Below are 17,956 nucleotides of genomic sequence, written 5' to 3'. Positions count from 1 at the left end.
CTGAAAATAAATAAAAAAAAATTTAAAAAATTTATTTATTTATTTATTTATTTATTTAACAGACAGAGATCCTAAGTAAGCAGAGAGGCAGGCAGAGAGAGAGGAGGAAGCAGGCTCCCTGCTGAGCAGAGAGCCCGATGCAGGGCTTGATCCCAGGACCCTGAGATCATGACCTGAGCTGAAGGCAGAGACTTTAACCCAGTGAGCCAGCTGGGCGCCCCAGATGTGATTTCCTTTTCTGTCTTTCTTTTTTTTTTTTTTTTTTTAAGATTTTATGTATTTATTTGACAGATAGAGATCACAAGTAGGCTGAGAGGCAGGCAGAGAGAGAGAGGAGGAAGCAGGCTCCCTGATGAGCAGAGAGGCCAATGTGGGGCTCGATCCCAGGACCTTGGGATCATGACTGGAGCTGAAGGCAGAGGCTTTAACCCACTGAGCCACCCCGGTGCCCCCAGATGTGATTTTCTTACACCATCCAGAACTGCGCCATGTGGCTCAGCTGGAAGGGAGGCTGAGAAAAGTAGTTTATCTGTTGCACATATTGTCCAGGTTTTTGTCACTGAGGAAAAAGGGGAGGATGGATACTGGGTGGCAATTAACATCCTCTGCTCCACAGATCGGAGGCTATTGTAGTCATCCTGGAGGAGAGAATTTTGGCGTATACCAGAAGGTAGTGGATGACAGTTGGTTTTTACACTTATTTTGAAGGTAAATCTGAAGGGACTTGCCCAATGATTGTTTGTTGATGTGTGTGTGTGTGTGTGTGTGTGTGTGTGTGTGAAAGAGAGAGAGAGAGAGAGAGATTGAGAGGGTGGTGGTGGTGGGGTGGAAGATGATGCCAGGTTTTTGGCCTGAGCAGCTCCAAGAATGGCTGTTGCTATGGACTGAGTTGGGAGTGATTTTTGAGGGAACCTAGTTGGTGAGCGTAGTGTTGGAAATCATGAGAACTGTCTTGGCCATTTTGAGAGGCCCATTAGACATCTTGGTGGAGATTTTAAACAGGCAGTTTGATGTATAAGGTTGGAGTTCAAGGGATATTTCTTTATTTCTGGGCAGGATAATTAAAGCCAAAAGATTGGATAAGATTACCTTGAACATGAAGGCAGAGAAAGAAGAGAATGAGGTCAGGAAGATGGAGGAAATCAACAAAGGAGAAAGGGCAACAGTGACCAGAAAGGGAGCAGAAGAACCAAGAATAGGGTCCTGAGAGCCTTGAGGACCCAGTGTTTCAAAGAGGCTGTGATTAACTATGTCATGCACTGCTGATGGGTTGAGAAAGACAAAGTGAGGATTAATCAGTCAAGTGTTTGCAGTGTAGTTGTGGGGGGCTAGAGTGAGCTTACGGAAGAATAAGGGAACATATCATGGACTAGTCGTTCTGAAAGTTCTGTTCACTACAAGACAAACAGAACCTGCATAGAACATATTTTTAAAATAACATTATTGAGCTTGCAAGAAGTCAAGAATTCCCCAACGGACAAAAATCCTTGAGATAAGACCAGAACAATGAGTGGTGAGCTGCTCCTTCTTGACAAGGAGATTCAGAGGAGTTTGAAAATTCAGTTCTTGGCTTTAACCATGTCTACCCAAATATCCCATTCCAAGATCTTCCTTCTTCTTACCAGTGCCCTTCCTTTAGCATATGAAACCTAGAGGGGTTGAAATTTTAACAGGCGTTGCGACTCTGAAAGCTTTCTTTTGAAACTCTCACTGTGGTCCTCAGCCACATTTTACCTGTGAGTACAGGAAATGGGCAAATCCTTCAAAGTTGCCATGAAGGCCTCTGATTCTCCATGTGTTTCCAGTTGTAGATTCATAACCTCTCCCTCTCCTCCCCTTACTCTTCTAAGAACACTTTCCAGCACTGTAAGAAGAAACCAAGTGACTGTGATTTTTATGACATCATTATTGTCATAGCAACTGATCACTTGATGCCTTCCTTGCTCTCCAGCTGCACTTTCCCCCATATTACCACTGGTGATAATATGGGTAAAATGATGCAGTGAGCTAAAAACAAGGATTCCTCAGCAAGGAAGGCTGTCATGTCTTCTGTTGAGAAAACCACCTGCCTTGAGTGACCTGGCTGGGCCTGATGCACAAAGCATAGAGTAATAAATGGACAAACTCTAGTTGAAATTCAGTGGGTGATATAATCACATAAAAATGATTAAACTATAAAGAACTTTTCAACAAGAAGAAAGTAGTTTCTTACCTTATCTGATGTATAAAGTATATTCCACATGGTTTAAAAACCTAAAAAATAAAAGAAAGCAATAGATGAATACTTAAGAGAATATGAAAATACCATGGGGGATGGAAAATACCTTCTCACAAAGGAGAGAAAAACAAGAGAAACTAGAAATAAACAAACATTCATGATTATGCATAGATTTAGAAACTGTATATATTAAAAGATACTACACATGTGAAAAGATAGGAGACACATCAGGAAATACGTTTTCATTATACATGTGATATTTAGAGGGTTGCTATCCATCTTATAAAGAGAATTTCTGTGAGATGACAAGAAGTGAAATATAACATCAACCCTAAAATGGCCAAGATTATGAAGAGGAAATCTGTTGAAGGGAAATACAGATTACCAATAAGAATATAGAAATTTTCTCTACCTTATTAGATAAATAAAAATTAAAGCATCAATGAGGAACTATTTTCCACCATCTTACTAGAAAAAATGGAAAAAGAGATACCATTGTGCACTGTCAAGTATATGAGGAGACAGAACCTCATGTCTTCTCAGTGAGAACATGGCTTGCCATATCCCTTTGGAAACTAATCTGAAATTATCTATTAAAATTAAAAATACATCTATCATTTGTCCCAGCATTCTGAATCATGGGAATAATTCTATAGAAACAAAAGCATCCGTCCACAAAATGTATGGACAAGGATATGTATTATAGGCTTGTGGTAGCAAAATACACATATGCATTCAGTTAAAAAAAAGGAAAAGTAAGCTAAAACCACACCAACAGTATATACTGATGTGCCTATCAGTAGGAGGATACTTGTATAGAGTATGGTGCAATTTCAATACAGAATACTATTCAGATATTTAAAGAATGAAGTAGATCTGGAAGGATGTTTATACCGCATTAAGTGGGGGAAAAAAACAAGTCATAGACAGTACATCGAGTGGGATTTTACATTGGAAACAAAACAGCCCATATATATACATACATACATACATATTACATATATATATATTTATACAATCTTGGAGAAAGATATGAAAGAATACATAAAAAAACTACTTACTTATGGGGCTGGGACTAGAGAATGTGGGCAGAATGAGTGTTTATGACCTTTTCCTTCTCTGCAGTGTTGACTTATTGCAGTGAAGTTAGCCCAAAAGGATAGCAGTTTTGATCTTGTTTATCGCTGCCTCTGTAGTACCTAAAAACATGACAGGTATATTAGGCCTAGTGAATAAAATTTATTGCATAAATATTTATTATTTCATTAAAAAAAGGGAATGGCAAATGGGATCAGATGATGGAAAAAGCAGAGTTGAGTAAACCTAAGAACAACCCCATAAGAGATGTGGAGAGAGCTGCCTCAGGAAGGAAAGCCCTCTTCCCAGAGGGATCTGGAGCGGTGGGTGGGGGGGGACTTTAAATTCAGAATCAGAAAGTCAGGGAAGAGGGGTGGGCCACAGGGTGATTCCAGAGGTAATTAAGCAAATAATCCTCCCTTGCACACCTGGGTCACTTCTCCTTCCCCTCATTTGTTTATGGAATGGTTGGTTCAAGGGTTTGCTCCTGGGGTCAATGGGAAATGATCAGCTGTTGTGTGAGGTTGGAGAGGCGTAGCATGGTTGGGTCTCCAAAATGGTCACAGAAAAATGAAAAGAACTGTGCTATATGCAATAAAAATATACCAAAGCCAGTGCCTGAGAGACACATTGTTGCCAGGTCATCTGCTAGCTCTCCATCGGCACACCCTTGGTAATTCTGTCATATCACTGATGCCAGGACTACACTTCGTTAGCTCCAGGGAACCATAGTCCTTACAAACGCTGAAGATCCAATGCCTGGTATCTAGGAAGTCAACTCGGCACCTCACTTGAGCAAAGCTAGCAAACATTTGAGGGAAATTAACATTATAAAGAAGGGCCAAGAACAATAAAAGAGATAACAAGCTGGGTGTGAAACAAACAAACGTTAAACGCTCATAATTATTATCTTCAGAAAATTTTATGTTATTATAATTCCTAAATATTATGAATATTATATTTATAAATCAAGGTCCGAACATAGAAAGTTCTTTTTTTTCAAAAAAAATTTTATTATTTCTTTGGCTGAGAGAGAAAGAGAGCACAAGCAGGGAAAGAGGGAGAGGGAAAAGCAGACTCCCTGCTGAGCAGGGAGCCCAAAGGAGGGTGCAGTCCCATGGCGAAGCTCAATCCCAGGACCTGAGACAAGGGCAGACACTCAACTAACTGTAAAAACCCCTAAAGTTTTTACAAATCAAAGAATCACTTATCAAAAGAACATTCCAAATAATTGGAAGACATGGCTGTACAATGAACCACTGACTTGGAAATCGTGGTGCAGTATAGTCCCATAACATAGACCAAAAAGACAAGGAGCTGGGAATTGGGATGATAAAGATAAGAGTCATGGACAGATCCAGGAGATCAGATAAGTTTGAGAGGAGGTTAGAAGAATAAATCAGAATATGAATAAGGAAGAGAAAAAAATTCAGAAGTGAAGAAGTAATAATTCTGGTCAAAACTGCCTACCTAAGGAGAGAAGGGAATGGGTAGGTGAAATTTCTGGAATTTGAATTTTGGGGATAAGGGTAATAATTCACAAGTTTTCAGAAAAAAATCACAAGCAAGGGAAAGCCAGCTGTAATGGCAAAAGACTCAAAGATTAGATGTCAGTGGACAAGGAAGCAGAGGTTACTTGGTTTTGAGGAGAAAGAACTGGGAAACGGAACTTCCATAGTTAGAAAATGTCATAGAAGAATTAGGTACAAAATAACAGGGCTGTTCTTACACCATTGAAAAAATTACTCTCAAGGTGCTTGGGTGGCTCAGTGGGTTAAAGTCTCTGCCTTCCGCTCAGGTCATGATCCCGGGGTCCTGGGATCGAGCCCTGCATTCGGCTCTCTGCTCGGCAGAGAGCCTGCTTCCCATCCTCTCTCTCTCTGCCTACCTCTCTGCCTACTTGTGATTTCTGTCTGTCAAATAAATAAATAAAATCTTAAAAAAAAAAGAAAAAATTACTCTCAGCAGATTAAAAATTTAAGAAAGAAGACGATGTAGATTACAGTAACAGTTGATGAGCACTAATTATAACTTAGAGTTAAATTTAATAACAATTATTGTTAATATATTTAATACAATTTAAAAATTGACCTCTAATAAAAGAGTGTACAGTACAATAATTGATCATCACATGGAAATAACACTTCATTATTATTTAGGAGGGATGGTTGGGAAAGACAGAAAATTAAAGAAAGGATACATACCTTATTTTGAGGAGAGAGCGTAGTATTTATGAGACTGACGCACTGCCTACTGTGCTAAGGAGGCACCTGAGATCAAGTATTTAGTTGTTCATATTTTTAGGGAGATGCTTTTTTAAATAGCTTTGTTAAAAAATTAAACGACATAGCTAATAGGATGTTGATTTTTAGCAGAGATCTCAGTTGTCCAATATCCTTTCTTCTTTTTTTCTTCCTGCATGGAACGTGGGCATGGTGGGGGGACCCTAGCAACCGCTGTGTAATTCTGAGAATGGAAATTATTCTCTGTGAATGGTGGAGCAGAAGGAGAGCGGGAGCCTCCTTGAAATAGTCGAGGCTCCACTTCTGCTCTGGACTGCCTTCCTCCAGACTTCTTTTACATTCCAGAATACATATTCTTTTTTTTCTTTTTTGGTTTGCATGAATTTAATTAAAATTTTTAAAAAAATTTAAATTCAGTTAATTAACATATAATGTATTATTAGTTTCAAAGGTACAGGCTTGTGATTCATCAGTTTTATATAACACTCGGTGCTCATTACATCAAGTACCCTCCTTAATGTCCATCACCCAGTTATCCTACCCCCATCCCCGCTCAGCTCCAGCAACTCTCAGTTCGTTTCCTATGATTAAGAGCCTCTTATGGTTTATCTTCCTCTCTGGTTTTGTCTTGTCTTATTTTTTCCTCTCTTCCCCTATGATCCTGTTTTGTTTCTTAAATTCTGCATATGAGTGAGATCAATAGGATAATTATCTTTCTGTGATTGACATATTTTGGTTGGCAGAAAGCCCTCTAGTTCTATCTATGTTGTCGCAAATGGCAGGATTTCATTATTTTCTTGATGGCTGAGTAGTATTCCATTGTATATATATGCCTTTAAATTATATATATCTCTTAAATTTTTAATTATATATTTATTTAATATTTATATAATAATTATTAATATCATTATATTATATTATTCTAAATATTATACCATTTATTATATATAATATTTATATAATAACATTATTTATATAAATAATTTATATATTATATAAATATTATATATAATAAATAATATATTATATTATATAATATATATACTATATATTATATATAATATTTATATATAAATAATATTATAACATAAATAATATATTATTTATATAATATATTTATAATAATATACTATAATAATTAATATAATATAATAATATAATTAATAATATAATAACAATAAAAAATAAAAAATAAAACGATAAAAATAATAAAATAATAATATATAATATAATATAATAATAACAATAATATATAATAATATAATATAATAATAAATAATATAATATAATAATAATATAATATATTCATATAAATATCATATTATATATAATACAATATATATCATATATAATGTATATATACATGTATGTATATCATATATAATATCATATTATATATAAATATATCATATTTATATAACTATCATATATATAATACAATATAATACACAATATATTATATAATATAATCATTAATAATTATTTACTAATTACATTAATTAATAATTAATCATACTATATTATATTGATCACATTAATAATTATATAATAATATAATATAATATATAATATATGTAATATATAATATAACATAATAATATAATAATAATATAATAATATATAATAATATATAATATAATATTATGTAATATATAATATATATTAATAATTATTTATATAATATATTATATATTCTTTATATAATAGTTTATTTATATATTTATATATTTATGTTCATTTAATTATATATATTTAATTATATATATACATATAAATATATATATATATTTTTTCTTTATCCATTCATCTGTCAATGGACATCTGGCCTCTTTCCATAGGTTGGCTACTGTCGACATTGTTGCTATAAATATTGGGGTGCACATGCTCCTTCAGATCACTACACTTTTATCTTTGGAGTAAATAACCAGTAGTGCTATTGCTGGGTTGTAGGGTAGCTCTATTTCCTTTTTGAGGAAGCTCCATACTGTTTTCCAGAATGGCTGCACCAGCTTGAGTACCCACCAACAGTGTAAGAGGGTTTCCCTTTCTCCCCATCCTCACCAACATCTGTTGTTTCCTGATTTGTTAATTTTAGCCAGAGAATACATATTCTTAAGCTTTTCTTATTTTTGTGTTTCTGTTTTAGTCACTGAAATCAAATACTAACTGATACATGGATTCTTAAAACCACTAGGAGAAACATAGAAAGAGCAACCTAAAACTCAATTGATTTTGGAAAGGCCAGCAAAGGTGTAAAAATACAAGAAAGCAGGGAAAAATGCCACCCACAAAATAGATGGCAGAGTCACAAAGTAAAATCCAGTTGTATGCTTTTTGTGAGAGATGCAGCAGAAATAAATGGACACAGCAAGACTGAACAATACATGGGTAGATAAGTATATGCAAGGTGAATGCTAACCAAAGGAAAACAATTTAGCCATGTAAGTATCAGACAAAACAGACTCAAAGTTAAGATCTTTAAGTGGAAAAATGAATGTCTTTATTTTTGGGGAAAAAGAGGTATGGTATGCTAAGAAGTCAAAACGGTCACGAACTTCTATGTACCAAACTACTTTGCACTGGGATGAATAAAATAAAATCTGTTAAAAATATAAGGAAAGAACAACAACCACGATAGGAGACATTAGAAAAAACAAACCAAAACCCAACATAGAAGATCTGAGTGCTGGGGCACCTGGGTGGCTCAGTGGGTTAAAGTCTCTGCCTTCAGCTCAGGTTGTGATCCCAGGGTCCTGGGATTGAGCCCCGCATCAGGCTCTCTGCTCAGCAGGGAGCCTGCTTCCTCCTTGCTCTCTGCCTGCTTCTCTGCCTACTTGTGATCTCTCTCTGTCAAATAAATAAATAAAATCTTTAAAAAAAAAGAAGATTTGAGTGCTTTGATGAAGATGATTTATTACAGCTTTGCACACAATGAACAAAGAATAAACATCATTTTCAGTCCCCATGGGGCATTAAATATGGGACATTGATCAATGCTAGGCACTACAGAAAATGTCAACAAATCCTTAAAGTTGAAAATGTACAGGTCACATTTCCCAAAATAACGCAATAGAATTGAATTAAAAACATTTTAATAAAATTTTTTTAACCATTTGGAAATACTTTTAAAGGCAGTTTTCTAGGTATCTCTTGGTCAAAGGTAAACCAGGCATTCAGTCGCTAGCAATCTATGAATTGAAATATGAACACTTTGCTTCTACACCTGTGGGTTGCAGTCAATGTGGATTTGAGAATTCTTCATTTTTATTGATTTTTACTACAAAATGAGACATATCAAAAGTAAAGGAAGGAAAACATTTTATTTAAGATGTAATGTAATATAAATGTAAAAGCCAAATAAATCAAAAGAGAGGAGGAATGCATTAGCAGATATAAAAGCAAAACTCATTGAAGCAGAAAACTGCCAACACAGTAACACAAAATTCTCAGGTTCTCAGGCTTCCTCTTCTCTGGGCTGTACCTGAAGGGCATTCTGCTTGGCGGGGCTGGGCAGCCGGCTCCCAGGCTCAGGAGGTGGGTCGCACAGACATGTTGGCTCATGGGTGGGTGTTGTCGTTTCCAGACTAGGTGGCTAACACCCCTGCTTTCCTGAGGTTCCTGTCTTCTGGCTACTCTTCATCACTGCTTCATTGGCTCACCTCTCAGGGACTCCTCTTCTTTCATTGAAGATTTTGGCTCCTGGATCAGTCTTGCTTTCCATCCTATGTCCTGCCCACGTCCTAGATAATTTTCATTTCCTGGAGCTTCCCAATTCTGCTAAGTTTCATCTCAACTGCTTTGGACGCCCAAGGAACAAATTCATTACCTAAATAAGCTTCATTTATGAAATTCTTAGTTCGAATATCCTCCAGTCCCTGATCCTGACCTTGACTTCTAATTCCTAACTCTCTGACATAGATATTTCATTTATACCTCCTCTTTCACCTCCAGTGTCCTGGCTGCTTTGGTTTCTCCACTTATGTCTTTACAGTTTTCCCTTTCTGCATTAGATTTCATGATTGATTGCACTCAGCTGATGAACTGTAGAAGTTCTGGCTCATTTGTGAAAAAAGATGAACTCACTTTGCTCACTTTGCCATCATTCTCTTGGACATGACCTCAACAAACTCATCAACCGATTTATTGCAAATCATATTTATAGGTTCTTAGGAATCATCGGGAGCCCTGAGGAATCCTCAGATTCTGGAGAGTGGGGATAATCTGGGGAAGGTTCATGAAGGAGGAGACGTGTGGAATGGATTGTATAGAGCTTGTTAGCAGGGGAAGGGGAGGAAAAGTGGGGTGGGAATGTCACTGAGAGCCCTGAGGAACGAAAAAGTGGTGCCAATTTGTGAAAGAGCCAAAATATCATGATGGTTCCATTAGAATGGTGGGAGAAGTAAGGTCTGGGGATAAAGTATGGGCAAAGCAACTTCTGATCCCCTTTATGATTTCAGGAACTCTAGGCAGCAACTGAGACCAGAAATCCTCCAACCAGGTCACATACTCTCAATCCCTCCTGCCTTCTGCCCTCTCTGGGCAGCAAAGCATCTCCAATTCTGAAGAAGTAATTAACAAAGAAAGGAACAAGCACCATAACAGATACAAGCATGGTTAGAGGGAAAGGAACTCAGGCAAGTTATTCTGGCCATATTCAGGTAGGAAGAGACCAAAGCTGTCACTCCTATTTTTGGATTCTTAAAGGTCCTAGGAAGGGAGCTTGTCTACAAAGGACAAAAGAGGAAGCGCTTCCCAAAACTCCTGTCAGTCAGATGGTACGTTAGTCTTCTCTGTGACTTAAGAACTCCCTGTGCTGGGTTTCAGGCAGTGAGGAAATACAGAAACACTAGAAGTCAGGACACCCACTTGGATTGCCTTTGAGGCTTTGTAGAACCCAATTCAAACTTCTTTTAGCCTCATTTCCCAGCCTTTCATCCACTGCATATTCAAGACACATCCAACTGTTCCTGAACATTCCAAGGGTGTTCCCATCTCTGACTGGAATGCTTTCTCTTCCTTTTCCTCTTGTCAAAATGTTATCCATTCTCAAGGTCTGGAGTAAAAACCATTTCCTCTGTTGTTTCTTCAAGCCTCCCAGGCTCAGAGGTAATTATCCCCTCTTGGCACTCATGCACTTCTCCAGTGCGCACTGAGATCTGAAATTAGACTCTGTGTGTGTGTGTGTGTGTGTTTGTGTGTGTGTGTGTGTATGAGAGAGAGAGAGAGAGAAAATTGTCAGGGAAGATTAAGGGAAAGACTGTGAGTTGAAGTGTGCAGTTTCTCTTCAAGCCAGCACTGGCTGGCATGGAGTATGGTAGACAGAATCAGGCCTCCTTCCTCCCAAGATGTCCACATCTTCATCCTTACAGCTTGTGAATATGTTATGTTACCTGGCACAGGGGAATTAAGGTTGCAGGTAGAATTAAGTTTACTAACCAGCTGACATTGAGATGAGGAGATTATCCTGGATTATGTGGGCAGGTCTAGTGTAATTATAAAGATACTTAAAAGGAAAAGAGCGAGGCAGAATCAGGAGATGTGAAGCAGAGGTTAGAGTGATGGGACTGCTTTGAAGAAGGAAAAGGGTCACATGCCAAGGAATCTGGGCAGCTTCTGCAAGCCAGAAAAGGCCAGGAAACATATTCTCCCCTAGAGTCGCCAGAAGGAATGTGACTCTGCTGATGCCTTGATGTTAGCTCTGTGAGGTGCATTTCAGACATCTGATCTCCAGAACTGCAAGATTTGTGTTGTTTGAAGCCACTAAATTTGCAGAATTTGTTACAGCAGCAATAGGAACGATGCAGTGAGACAAGTCTCTTGGTGGACTACTAGGTCTAACTGCTCCTCCTGTGAGGTGTTGCTCCTTCTAGGGCAAACTCCAAAGCCGTTCTGAGTTTCTAGCTAATGTGGGAGGATGATTCCGTTATAACCCTGTCAGGCACATGGGGTGGGCGATGGTGAAGATGCTGAAGAGGGGGAGCATATTAACGGGGGCCTAGTGCAGCATGGCATATTATGAAAATAATCAGGGATGTCTACGAGGGCTCATTAGGGACAGTGTACTGCCATGTGCTTTCTTTTCACTTTCCCTGGGTGCATTTTGTCATGTGGGTTGAAGTCACTGGGTGACCCAGGAAGAGATACTCTTCTTCTTGGAGGCTCAAACTCTTCATTTGTAAATAAAGAAGTTGGATCAGATTTCTCTCAGGCCACTGGCAGCTCAGATATTGGACTTGAGGTTCACTCGGTGTCCCCCTCTGCCACCCCCTTCCTTGTATTCTCTTGTGGAGACACAAAGACACCCAATGGGCCTGAGATAGGCTTCTCTCTGGATGTGTGCCCTGCATAGACCACTTTCCTCAAATTCCCGGCTCCTCTTTCGCCTGGGGCAGACCCTCTCTATGCAATAATTTGCACAAATTGTATGTATTTGCTATATTGTCTGGTCCCCAAAACACGAGACTGCTTTCTGCTAGAGTGGAAGGATAGAAATTATGGGAGATTAATCGGACTTCTCTGTTGATTTTTGCGGTAAAATTTTTGCCATAGCCTGTTTGGACCAGCAGAGGGCAGTGTTAGACTGCTAAATTTTTAATGTGCGCAATGGCTAGCTGTGGGAATTTCATTTTTGATAGTTCTGTTACAAGTATTTCAAACTGATTGCAACTATTCTAGTTTGTGAAATATGTGAAATATGTCAAAAATAGACAAGAACAGAATAATATAATAAACATCCATATCACATACCTACTGTCCAGCTAGATCAAATTTTAATGGTATGTATATTTAATTAATAACATAAATAAATATGAAGAATCAATTGAACCTTGAATCCTCTTTCTTTCAAATCAGGACCAGCCACTGTCTTTAGCTGAAGATTTATTCCCCTCCTGCATGTTTTTGGTTTTTTTTATTACATACTCATGTGTCCATCAGTATTACAAAGTATTGTTTTACAGATTTCAAATTTTGAATAAGTGGTCTCACATTTTTTTTTTCCTTCTGAAACTTACTTTTTTTTTAACTTCACATTTTATTTTGAGACTTATCTCTGGTGAAAAATATACCTGTAGTTCATTATTTAAACTGTTCTCCAGGATTCCATTGTGTGAACATAGTCAATCTATTAGTCTATATCTATGCCTCTTTTTTTTTTTTAAAGATTTTATTTATTTATTTGACAGAGAGAGAGATCACAAGTAAGCAGAGAGGCAGGCAGAGAGAGAGAGAGAGAGAGAGAGAGAGGAGGGCAGGCTGCCTGCTGAGCAGAGAGCCCGATGCGGGACTTGATCCCAGGACCCCGAGATCATGACCTGAGCTGAAGGCAGCGGCTTAACCCGCTGAGCCCCCCCAGGCGCCCTATCTATGCCTCTTTTGACGGATGTTTATCTTTCCAGTTCTTCCTCTTGCTAACCGTACTACAAAAATTATTTTTGTTCATGTCTTCTTGGGTATGCGGTTAGAGTTGTAGTTGTGTGATATAGCATCTTCAATTTTAATACACATTGTCAAGTTGTTTTCCAAAATCTTAAAACCAAATGCTCTGCAGGGGTGACACCTACAATGTATATGATTATTTCCATTGATTGCTTCAATGCTTGATATTATCAGACTTAAAAATTTTGCAAATATACTGTATATGAAAGTGGCTTCTTAATATATTAATTTACATTTCTCATTTTATCAATTAAGTTGAAGTTTTTTTCATAATAAGTTCATTGCTGTTTACATTTCTTCTGTGAATTTCTGTTTTTAAATAAAAACATTTTTATTATGATAAGAACACTTAACATGATTTCTACCTCTTAACAAATTTTTAAGTGTACAATACAGTATTGTTAAGTAAATGCATAATGCTGTACAATGTATTTCTAGAATTCATCATCTTATACCTATTCTTTATAGTCACACTTTCCAGGCCTTTGTTCAAAAATCATTTTCCTAGACAGATCTTCCTAGACTCCTGTAGCTAAAGTTACCCACTCCCCATTCTTATTAACCTTTATTCTGCTGCCTTACTATCTTTCCTTTTTTTAATTCCCAAGCTTTATTTCATTTTTAAAATTAGAGGAGGGGCAAGATGGAATAGAAGTAGGGTACCCTGTTTCAACTGACCCCCTAAAGTGAGCTATTTTTAAAATGAAAAAAATTATTTCCTCCCAGCTTTATTGATAAATAATTGTCAAATAAACATAGTGTATATTTAAGGTGTAAAATTTGAGGGACTTCTGGGTGGTTCAGTTGGTTAAGTGTCTGACTCTTGATTTTGGCTCAGATCATGACCTTAGGGTCATGAGATCAAGCCCCATGCTGGCTCTATGCTGGGTGCAGAACCTGCTTGAGATTCTCTCTCTCCCTCTGCTCCCCTGCTTCCCTTCTATAACTCAACACCAAAAAACCAAATAATCTGATTAAAAATGGGCAGAGGACCTGAAAAGACATTTAAAAAAAAAAAGACATACAGATGGCAAATGGACACATGAAAAGATGCTCAACATCACAAATCAGGAAAATACAAATCAAAACTACAATGAGATATCACCTCACACGTACCAGAATGGCTAGAATCAAGAAAGTAAGAAATCACAACTGTTGGAGAGGATGCGGGGAGAAAGGAACTATTGTGAATTATTGGTGAGAATGCAAATTGGTGAAGCCATTGTGGAAGAGAGTATGGGGTTTCCTCAAAAAATTAGAAATAGAAATACCATATGATCCAGTAATTCCGCTATTGGCTATTCACCCAAAGAAAACAAAAACACTTATTTGAAAGATACATGTAACCCTATGTTTACTACAACATTATTTCCAATAACCAAGATATAGAAGCAACCCAAGTATCCAATAGATGAACGGATAAAGAAGATGTGATAGGAAAGGATGGACCTAGATATTATTAGATATTATTAGCATAAATATTACGCTAAGTGAAACAAGTCAGACAAAGAAAGACGAATACTGCATGATTTCACTTATACGTGGACTCTAAAAACCAAAACAAACAAACGAAAGCAGAAACAGACCCATAAAACTGCTGTTTGCTAGGGTGGAGGAGGCTAGGGAACATGGGCAAAATGAGTGAAGCAGACGGGCAGATACAAGCTCCCAAATAAGAAGTGACTAAGTCACAGGAATTAAAGGCGCAGCATAGGGAATATAGCCATTGGTATTGTAACAGTGTTGGATGGTGTGAAGTGGTAGCTATACTTGTGATGAACAGTGCATAATGTATAAACCTGTGCAATGCCTATGCTGTACACCTGAAAGTAATGTAATGTTGCATGTCAACTACACTTCAATAAAAAAAAATGCCACTGATTATAACAGCATTTTGTTTATCCCTTCTTTTGTCCATGGTTGTTTCCATGTCTTGGTTATTGTAAATAGTGCTGCAGTGAACATGGGAGAGCAGATGTCTTTTGGAGGTAGTAATTTCATTTCCTTTGGGTCTGTTTTTCATGTCTTTTATCTTTGTATTTCTTGTAGTCTCCTATACTGTATTCCAGGAGAACTTCTCAGCTTGTTATTTCAGCTATTTTTAAAAAAATATTTTATTTATTTATTTGAGAGGGAGAATGGAGAAAGAGAGAGAGAGAGAGAGAGCAAGAAAGAGCACTAGTGGGAAGGAGAGGGAGGAGCAGAATCCCTGCTGAGCAGGCAGCCGTCGTGGGACTTGATCCCAGAACCCTGGGATCATAACCTGAGCCACCCAGGTCAGGTGCCTCTCAGCTGGCTGTTTTGTTTGAATTGAATCCATGTGCCATTCAGACTACTTTTTTTCATGACCCTGCTAAAAGCCCTTGAATATCTCTGAAGGTGGTTGGTCTGTTCATTTTTCATTCTTAGTTGTTTTTCTTTCTTGTGATATTTAGTCTCTCTCATAATGCTGGTTTTCCCCAAATGCTTGGTGAGTTTTGTTTGCTGTGTATCTTTCAGTTTGAAGATCCGAGTTTGCTTATTCTGTTATCGCTGTCTTTCCATAGTGGTTGTAGATAATTCCTCACCATTGAGGTTCCTCATCCTTCTGAAGCTCTGGAAAGACAATGCCTCTGAGTCCATTGCCTGCATGCGTCACTGCTGCCCGGTGCTCTACATAGCAGGAGAGATCAACTGTCTAAATGACCTGCATGGAGTTCTGCACTGATCATGCTCATGCTTGAGGCTCTCATGCCTTACATTCACTGACCTTGGGCTTAGTTTCCCCAAACCACTCTTTCTTCCACTGCTGTCTCTCTTAACCCTTCTTCAGATGTGATTCCTCTGTTTCTCTGATTCTCTCTGCTTTCTGTTGTTTGAAGATTCCTAAAAAAATGCTGGTGTCATTTATTTTTGATTCCCAGACTATTAGAGATATATTTTGGTTTCATGTATCTTTTATGTTCTTTCTTGGGGATTGAGGTGAGAAGGAGAGTAGATGTCTGTGATCTATTTTCCATCTTGGTTCAATCTCTTTTATTACCTTAATTTCTACATACCCTATAATTTCAATCCTGATTTTTCATTTAGCCGAACATGTATACATTTCCAAGTGAATTATTTGAATTTCATATATTGAAAATAAATTCATGGTACTGGTATAGTAAAAAGACAATCAAAAAAGAAGATAATGACTATGAGAACATTATCAAAACTTACGGACTATAGCTGAAGTGAGTCCTACAAGAGGAGGCCTTAAATGCATTAGTTATTAAGTAAGAGAGGGGAAAAATTATCTAATTTAGAGAAAGAACAATAAAATAAACCTTAGGAATGTAGCATAGAAGTAAAGAAAGGAAAACATAGTCCATAGACTACAACATAGAGAAGAGGAGAAATAATAAATGAACTCACATATTTTTAAAAAGAACTGATAAAATTGATCCACAGAAAAGGTGAAAGACCAAACACTTATTAGTGAAAATTAAAGATATAGCTGTATATACAGCACTTAAAACCATAAGATCACCTTTGAATACTTCCTATGAAAACATAAATAGCTAACATTTACCCCAAAGAATTAAGAATGCAAAAAAATAGAGAAATAATTGTGGAAAACTTTCAAAAACCTGTCAGCACCATTTCCAAATTCCTTGCTTCCAAAGCATTGGATGTACATGGCTTTGCTGTCTATTCAATCAACCCCATAAGAAAGAGATGATTCTTATGGTTATTTAAACTATTTCAGAACTTTGAAGAGATGGAAAAATTACAAATTCATTTTGTGGAGCTAACATAACTCTGGTACTAAAACTTGAAGATAGTAAAAACAAAAACATTGACTAATCCTCTTTGTGAAGCATTACAAAATCCTAATTACCATACAAGGTAAGGACAGACCAGATTCAGAAATGAATTATGAGAACAATACATGATTTATGATCAAGGATTCCTTTTTAAAAAGAACTATAAGAATGGTTTAAAATTCAGGGCACCTGGGTGACTCAGTGGGTTAAAACCTCTGCCTTCGGCTCAGGTCATGGTCCTAGGGTTCTGGGATGGAGCCCTACATTGGGCTTTCTGCTCAGCAGGGAGCCTGCTTCCCTCTCTCTCTGCCTGCTTCTCTGCCTACTTGTGATCTCTGTCTGCCAAATAAATAAATAAAATCTTAAAAAAATAAGAATGGTTTAAAATTCCATTTTTCCACATATTCTCATCAACACAGAATATACCAATATTGGGTTTTATAAATTTTTCTAGGTTTTTTTTTTTTTGGTCAAATTGTGATGATAAGGTTGTTCTAATTAGAATATCTCTGATTACTAATAAATCTGGAATATCTTCATATACTTATTAGCCATTTCTGTTTCCCATTCTGTGAATTATGCATTCTTTGTCCATTTTTTCTGTTGTGTTTCTTGTTTTATTGATATAATAAAAATCTGCTAATATTTATTGAATGTTTTTAGGCAAAAACTCTTCTAAATGATTTTATCTTCACAATAACCTTATGAGGTACTTTTTTTTTTTAAGATTTTATTTATTTTCTTGAGAGAAGAGAAAGCAAGAGCTGGGGGAGGGTCAGAGGGAGAGAGAGAAACAGACTCCTCACTAAGCAGCGAGCCTGAAGTGAGCTCCATCCTAGGACCTGACATCAGGACCTGAGCCCAAGGCAGACACTTAACTGACCAAGCCACTCAGGGCCCCTGAGGTAGGTACTCTTACTGTTATCTTCATGTTATTGGTGAAGAAAGTAAGACCAGAAAGGTTACACAAGGTGTTCAAAGTTACATGGCTAGTATGTTGTTGAGCTGGATTATATAGGGATCCATTTCCATTTTATAGATTTTGTTGTTATTGTGAACAGTAGCCATTGTTTTTTCTAGTTAGTTATTGACAGGAGACTGTAATTTTTAAATGTGGCAACTTTGCTGAACTCCTTTATATTTCTGTTATGTTTACTTTTTATTTTATTTTTTTAAGATTTTATTTATTTATTTGA

The 17,956-nt window shown here is 37.0% G+C and overlaps 1 long non-coding RNA gene across 3 annotated transcripts in view; it reads right to left on the bottom strand.

The window, feature by feature from the left end:
• Positions 1 to 5,736, bottom strand: part of LOC122891221 — a 30,118-nt gene extending 24,382 nt beyond the window's left edge. For all 3 annotated transcript variants that reach the window (XR_006381261.1, XR_006381260.1, XR_006381262.1), the window contains exons 1-3: positions 5,500 to 5,736; positions 3,280 to 3,417; positions 2,213 to 2,253 (exon numbers count right to left, since the gene is read on the bottom strand). This is a non-coding gene — a long non-coding RNA (uncharacterized LOC122891221). The remainder of the gene's footprint in view (positions 1 to 2,212; positions 2,254 to 3,279; positions 3,418 to 5,499) is intronic.
• Positions 5,737 to 17,956: the final 12,220 nt, after the last annotated feature.

Source organism: Neovison vison, chromosome 12, assembly GCF_020171115.1.
Source record: "Neovison vison isolate M4711 chromosome 12, ASM_NN_V1, whole genome shotgun sequence".
Taxonomy (NCBI): domain Eukaryota; kingdom Metazoa; phylum Chordata; class Mammalia; order Carnivora; family Mustelidae; genus Neogale; species Neogale vison.
Note: the sequence above shows the minus strand (reverse complement) of the source record. Positions and strands in the feature narration are given on the sequence as shown.